The 8,050-nt window shown below is 36.2% G+C and overlaps 1 pseudogene; it reads left to right on the top strand.

Annotated features, from left to right (window-relative positions):
* Positions 1-4,939: 4,939 nt before the first annotated feature.
* Positions 4,940-5,879, top strand: LOC143632408 (uncharacterized; annotated as a pseudogene).
* The last annotated feature ends 2,171 nt before the right edge of the window (positions 5,880-8,050 follow it).

Raw genomic sequence — 8,050 nt, 5'->3', positions numbered from 1 at the left:
GATATACCATCGTATGTGCCAATATTGGACATTTGTTTGGCACTCCTCGGGGCGATTGCTTCTGCAATGTCCCTTGCAAATTTTGACCTTCCTGCGTTTGTGGCAGTAGGTCTAAAGGCCTTGGAGAAGTCACGCGAGCTTTTTTCCGTGACTGGTTGGAATGCTTCCCCAAAATTCCTTTTTGGCTGGGGATCCGTTTCCTTACGCTTCCCTTTCGCCCTATGGCGAGGGTTCGCGTCGGTGTCGGAATCTTCCCTCTCGGCGTCTGAGTACTCGTACTCACTACTCATGTTGAGGTGCTGGCGAGTACTACCGAATTCCTCAGCTTGTTGGACTGAACGCAAGCGTTCGTCCAATTCAGCCTGAAATTCTCTTTGACGTGCCTCGGCCCATGCCTTCACTTGATCAAGTGTTTGGCGAGGGGCTCGAGTTCGTTTTTCCAGCTGGGCATCAGTGAATCCCAGTGGAATATTTACTCCACTTGCCCCTACATGAGTGACTGGGGTAGTGTTCGTAAAATGTACTTCACTTGCCCCAGCTTGGGTGGCTGGGGTAGTGTTTGTAAACATTGTGTTGCCGGTGTTTACCCCAGTGGCTGGGGTTGTGGTTACCGGAATTTCTCTAGTCATCTTGGAAGTTTTGAAAAACTGGAGAAAGATGTAGTTCTAGCTTTATGCACGGATGGCGCCAATGAAGAAACACTAAGTGACCCCGGGCAGATTATAGGTAATCTGGGGGCTAAGTAATGTTTCCCACGAAGGTTAGGTCCAGCAGAGTAAGTTGTACTTCAGGGAACCTGCAAAACAGACACCGTAAGCTCGTCACTGAGAAGGGGGGGTTCCTCCTTGTGACCACCCTCCGGCGTGAGAATCAGTCTATATTGCTCTTTGAATATAAAAGTATGTGAATACTATTAGAGCAGTTATCAAGTAAGTTATACGAGATAGTAGATGATGAAATGATAATACCATTTGCTGTCTTTTATAGCCGAATGTGGGTTTCCAAGGGGTTTAGCCGGCCCAACACGCTACCAACTGTAACCTATGCACGTGCCCTACCTGTGAGTGGTGGATAGGTAGCGGCTGACACAGAGCAGGCGTGCCGTGCACTCTTCGTCTTCTACCAACTGCAGGCTAGGCACGTGGTCTGGCAGGAGTTGGTGGGTAGGCGGCGGCTATTGGTCACAGTGCTGTGGCGTGCTGTCTGCCACGCTGCTGTCAGTGAGCTGTCGCATTCTTGGTCAGATCTTTTGTCTTTACCTCGTCAGGTATCACGCAAAAGATCCTCCATCATACGGACTGGCCCATTTTGGCGGGAGTTTTCCCCCTCCCGCCTTTGCTCATTCTTTCAGGTGACACTGAATATTTGTAAGTGTTAAGCCTTATGCGTGTAGCTATGCTGTGCGGGTAGCCTTCCCTGATGGCTTGTATCCGCAACTGCGGGAACAGGCGGGTTACTTTACCATTGGGAGGCTTTTCCCTGCGTATGCAGCGTGCATACTGCGCGTAGGCTTCTCTGAGCATGGTGGGTCCTGCGGGAGTAGATGGTCTTTGCGCAGACATCCCTGTTCAAGGTGAGTCATGCGGGACCAACTGAGCCCTGCTGGGACCTACCTCTTCATCAATCCAAATCAATTTAAAAATAAGCCATATTCACCTAGTTTTAAGATGATGGGTCAAGATTGTGATAAACGTTGTAACTCTAAATATGTGTGAACAAACAAAAAGAGTAACTTTCCTAACTTGATGAATATTAAGTTAATTAAATTAGTAGAATACCTGAATATATTATACTATTATAACTGAAACAACTGAATTTAGGCCAAACAATAAATATAGAGTTTAAGCAAGTAAACTAAAAAGATTGTATGGTTGTCCAATTCAGTTTTTTGTGGGGTAGGGGTATGTAGGCTTTTGAGGTAGTCTCACTCTCAAACGCTGTTTGCAGGGGGTGGGTATTGCCAATAAATGACACCATTTCTCTCTTATTTGTTCGAAAATATAATTTTGTCTGAAAAGTCAATCAAAACTTTTAATGGCAGCTCAGCTAGGGTTTTAAACTTCAAATACATTGTGGAAAATATTAAGGATCTAGAGAAATACAATGGGAAAAGCCAAAGAAACAAGTCCTACAAGCACGAACGTTGTAAGACGATGCGTTGTGGTAAGGTTAATAGGGACGCGAACGGCGATTTGTTGACACACCACTCACAAACAGCACAACAGGGCCGGGGGTTATTGGGGGCGCTATTGGCCAGCTAGGCTTCAGCTCACCCACGGGCACTAATGGGCAAATTGGAAGTGAGTGTTTGGGAAAGTGTCTCGCGAGCACGAGCTTTATCCATAACATAGTCAAGTAAACGAGTAAGGGCTTTATCCGAAGCATAGTTAGAGTCCAGTCAGCATAACGTAGCACAATATTAGATGATGAATCCAAGGCCAACGAAGCCTCACAATAGATAGTCTATTGGTGATAATATGTTTGATTAGAGGACGAACGGAATTAATAAACTATTTTATAAGTTTTATTCAACCAAAAAGTTATGGTTTTCCGATCGGCTATTAGTACTTCCGACACCACATATTAAGCTGTTTTATAAATTTGTAAACCTAGCATGGCTATTTAATCAAAAGAATCAAATAATCTTGTTCATTTGACATATTCCCTTCGCAATTCATTCAAATTTATTTTTATTGAAGGATCATAAAGTCGCTTCCTTCAAATTTTTATTTATTTTAACAGCTTCATAATATCTCTTGATTACATGTAGTGGTTTAACTACAAAGTGGTAAAGTAAATGTTGTGCCAATGTCATATAGGCAGCGGGATCAACAAACCAATATTTTTACTTTGGCAGCCAACGACCACTTTTATATTGGGATCAACATGAACCGGGGGGGGGGGGGGGGGGTTAACGCCACACGTAAGCTATGCGATAACTTATAAAATCTATTTGCTTTTTTTTTTAATGATAAAATTATTTTTCATCATCATTATTTATATTATCGCTCAACGACTTTAGTTATAGTCAGTTTTTAGAATGTAAAGAAATGTTATAATCAGTTTTATATGTACATTTATATATTTATTTTCTAGATGTTGTAAACAGAATACACACATAATTATCATAGATAATACTTTATCATGTATGTATACAAGCGATCACATTTGAGAGAGAATCAACAACTCTAGCGTTACATCTTCATTTTGGCGTCCACAATGACAAAAACATCAAGAATTATAGTTTTTTGTTGGGTTGCATAATCTTTTTTTGTTATCTTTTCAATTTTTTCACATGGTTTATCTATATCTTTATAATTTATTTAAAAGACAAGTGACTTGATTATTATTATTATTATTATTATTATTATTATTATTATTATAGCACCATGCCTCATAACTAAACGAATAAATATGAGCTTAGTTACGAGTTTTATATTTAAAGCTCAAGCTTAACTTTTTAGAATGTTTTCAAACTCGAGTTTGTTTGTTTATTATTTATTAAGTATTTAATTTTTTCTGTACAGCATTTCGATGTATTTTAAATACACAATAAGTACATATTTTTATGATAATTATATATATTTTAGTATTTAATATGCATTATATATTTATTATAATAAAGAAAATTAATATACATACATAAATAATAATAGGTTCGCAGCTTATGAAACTTCAATTTCTTAATTAAACGTGTTTCAATTTAGGTTGAGCTTGGATTAAAGTTTGCTAAGCTCGATTAAATTCTAACTTCTAGTGAAACAACCTCAAATAGGTTGACTTGTTTAGAACTCTACCCAAAATCATTTTAAATAAAACTTAAATAAAAGATGATAGTACTTAATTTTATACCATGTCCGATATTTATTATTTCTATGGATTTGCAAAGTATCTTCAACAATTTATAACATGATACGATCGCAAATTACTAAATTAGAATATATCATGTATATCAATAAAACTGTGTGATATTAATGGAAAGTATTTTGAAAATCCATTGTATTAACATTTAACAATATTCATTATCTTTAAAGTTATTAAAAATATAAATATAAAAAAGAAAGTGATGATAGGACGGATCTAGCAATAGAAGAAGAATGGAGTAGATGAGGGCATGCTCTAGACATGAATTGTTATCATGCTTCGTGAAGCACTTAATGCTGCTTTTACGTTTTTGTCTCCTTCCCAGTCCCGTATTTTTATTTCATTTTCTATTTTCTCGGGTACACATAGGTTTTTTAGTATGTGCAAACTTATTCTGAATATAAATTTTTATATATTGAAAATAGTCAAGTTTATGCATTTAAAGACATTTATGACCACAATATGATACCAAAGTGAAATATTTCGGTTTTTAATGATCATAAAGGTAAAATCTCGACTAAAATGGACACTATCATATATAGCCATTACATCGCCACTCTTTCCATATCTCCTCGTGCGTTGTTACTCTTCCGTCCTATCTAGGAGTCAAGTCTCATTTTCTTTAAAATATTTTTGTTACAAATTAAATTTTATATTGTCATTTCATGACCCTCCTCCACAAATACAAATTCTTTGAGTTTTATTTATTCATTTAGCGGCAATTTATTTCAAACTTTATGTATATAAAGTATACAAACACAAATTGCATTATTCAATACCCCTTTTGATAAGTTGCACTAAACACAAAATAAAATATAACCCAAAAGTAAAGGGGTCTTTTGTCAAAGTTATGCATTAAGGACCGCAATCTCCTTCCATTTCCCCCTCAAATTTGCACCTACCATGTTCAAAACATTTATTATAAAAAAGACATATCATGAGAGAGAAAGAGAACTACATCCATACATAAATAGTTATATATTTATTTCATATAATTAATTATGCAACATATTTAGAGAGAGAGCTTGCTATATAAACCAAGAAAGCACACAAACCAAAACACAATCTTCTTTTCTCTAGTATTCATTCTCCTCCCATGGCTGCCTCATCCATTGCCTTTGTCATCCTTCTCCTCACTCTCTCATCCACCATTCATGCAAGAGAAAGCCAGTTTTTCTCTAAATTCTCCAACAACAACGTTAAAGAAACACAAACCTTAAACAACAACCAACAGAACTCGGATCTTGTCCCACAATCCCAAGAGACTGAATCCTATGGCCATGAATCTGGCCAACTTCCACCCTCAGCCAACAACTATAACAACAATAACCTTCCCTCGTACCTTCCCAAAAACTACAATCCTGTCGCATACACTACCCCTATTCATAGCAGCACACAAGAGTTCAATGACCCACAAACGTACAACTCTGAAAGCGAATTGTACAACCCCCAAAACCAACAAGAGTTTGTGGAAACAAATGGTGAAAGCACGTACAACTCCGAGAAGCAGGGAATGAGTGACACTAGGTTTTTGGAGAATGGTAAGTACTACTACAATGGTGGTAGTGATGCAAATACGTACAACTCACCAAAGTAGGGGTTTGAGGATGCAAGGTTTATGGAGACTGAAGATGTTGGCAATACGTACAACTCGGAGAAGCAGGAGGTGGGTGAGACAAAGTATAGTACAAGTAACAATGCAGACGTGTACAACAATGAGAGGCAGGGGATGAGTGACACAAGGTTTTTGGAGAATGGCAAGTATTATTATGACCTTAATTTGGAAAATGTGAATGCTAATGCAAATTCAAGAAATGGGTACAACACACAAGGGTATTATGGGAACAATGGAAACTCATATGATAACTCATATGATAGATACAATTCCAACGCAATGTATAAAAACCAAGAGGAGTTTCAGGTTGATAAGTTTGATCCTTGAGGGTGTTTTTGTCTTTTCACTTGTTTCTAGATATAAGTATGAAGATGTGGTGTTTTAAGAAGAAGGTGATGAAACTGTGAGGTGGTTTTTACTTGGTGTTATAATTGTTAATTTTGTCTAGAGAGGGCAAAATATAAAGTTATATATCATTTTGTGTGTTGTTTTGTCTTGTGAAATTAATCACATTTGGTCAACTCATGCTTTGAAACGAAAGGAAGTGCATTAAGCTTTCAATGTTGTACAACTCCTTAATAAAATGTAAGGCATGGTTACAATTTGTAACTTTATATTAAATAATATGAATCACACCTATATAAAAGAAACATAATGATTATGTGTAACCAATAATGAATTCCACTTGTTATTTATGAACAACATGTGAGCAATTTATTAGAGTGTAATATAAGCCTTTCAATGCTTTAAATGATTGTTATGAATGCATGATGTTAAAAGCCATTTTATATTTCTTTGAAAACAAGCAATTACAAACATTATGGTGGCCAGGCCCCTACCACTCCTTAAGAAGTCACCCGAGTCGGCTACCCCTTCTCTTGAGTAGGCCCTCTTAGTTGTTCTCTTGAGTAGTGGGAGGGCTTACCCGAGATGAATGTCAATGAATTTTATTATAATTACACCATTTAACCATTTGCGTGTCAGAAGTTTTGCTTTATGATTGACTTATAAAAATTTTAACGTCTTTATTTATTCGTGTGTTGTGTTTATTGTAAGATTATACCTTATTAGCATTGTAGTTATGGTGACCAAGGTTCATATTATCTTGTAAATAACACGTGTGTTTAATATTACTAACGCAGAATTAATGTCCACTCTTGAAATTGCGGGAAAAAGAATAATAAATGTCACCTACCCAAAAGGTGAGTAGACTACTAAAATTTGATTGGATGATTCTTTCGGTGATGCATTTAAGAACATCTTATATTCTTATGGAGGTTCAAGGTACTATACTTGGCAGGAAGTGATGGAGATTGGATGGTGGATACCTTTGGGATGGAATAGGAACCTCCCTTTTTATTTTCATATTTTGTAGTTTGTGGTACTTCAAAGTCCAACGGGGCCAATTTATCAAGCAAAACTAATCCTTCAATATTTGGGTTACTTTTAAACGAGGATAACAATATAACCAAGTGTTTTAGCTGTTTCAGTTTCAATAGTATTGCATTGCCGTAAATTTTTTATAAATGTTAAAATGAAGTTACCTAGATGTTACATGTAAACCTTGATAACTATTTAGCAAGGTTTTTCATAATCAGACCAGCTGGTTGGACAGGGCACAACTTAAATATGAATTTGTTTTCTAGTGTAAATATAATTATGAAGAGTTTTAATGTGCACACTTGTAAATGTAAAATACTAAACCTTTAAAAGAAAAAAGAAGTACAACAAGAGTGGAGACAATGGATGTGAAGAGGGCTAATATGTATTCAATGTTGAAGACAACATCCTCAATATGAGGGGTTGGGTCAACAGTATATAGACGAATTTTGGGAGTGAGTGAAAAATCATTGCTCTAAGAAAATTAAAGATTAATACATTCGGGCTAGGGTCCAACCCATGTTTCGATCAAATTGCATATGACTTTGCGGTATCAAGACGTGCATGAATGGTATCCTCCTCATGTTGTTGATCGAGTCATCAAAATCTCATGGTAGACAAAGACGCAGGTTTAGAAGGATGTTCAAAGGATTTAATCATTAAAAGCAATCAACCGTTGTTTTGGAGACAATACTTTGTATGATGTTTAGTTTATATTTCTTTTTCAGTTTTGAGTTAGGTCGAGATGACATTAGCCTAGTTGACTAGAAAATTGTATAAAATGTATCATAATTATATTAGCCTAGGTGACAAAAAAACTAAATTATATGCCCTCTCTTTTAAACCTCTTTTTTACTCTTATATGCCATTTATAAAGCAGTATCTCCTAAGATAGCGATTGTTCCTACATGAATTCACCCCATTCTCTAAGCTCTTGTTCGTTTTAAGGATTTGAAAGGAATTCTAAGGAATGAGATTTTAAATCCTATGAGTTGGTATGTTCGTTTCATTATATGAAAGAATGAGAATGAAAACTAAATCCCATCAAATTCCACATTTCATGGGATTTTAAAATCCTAACTATTTTAAAGGATTGTTATGGAAAATAAAGGATTTTCTTATTAAACCTAATCATATATCTTTTACCTAGAGGTGGCAAATGGGTTGGGTTGGGTTGAGATGGGTCATGGA

Source organism: Bidens hawaiensis, unplaced genomic scaffold (assembly GCF_021521415.1).
Source record: "Bidens hawaiensis isolate Kalapana, Puna unplaced genomic scaffold, B.hawaiensis_p1.1 tig00006390_1, whole genome shotgun sequence".
NCBI lineage: Eukaryota > Viridiplantae > Streptophyta > Magnoliopsida > Asterales > Asteraceae > Bidens > Bidens hawaiensis.
Note: the sequence above shows the minus strand (reverse complement) of the source record. Positions and strands in the feature narration are given on the sequence as shown.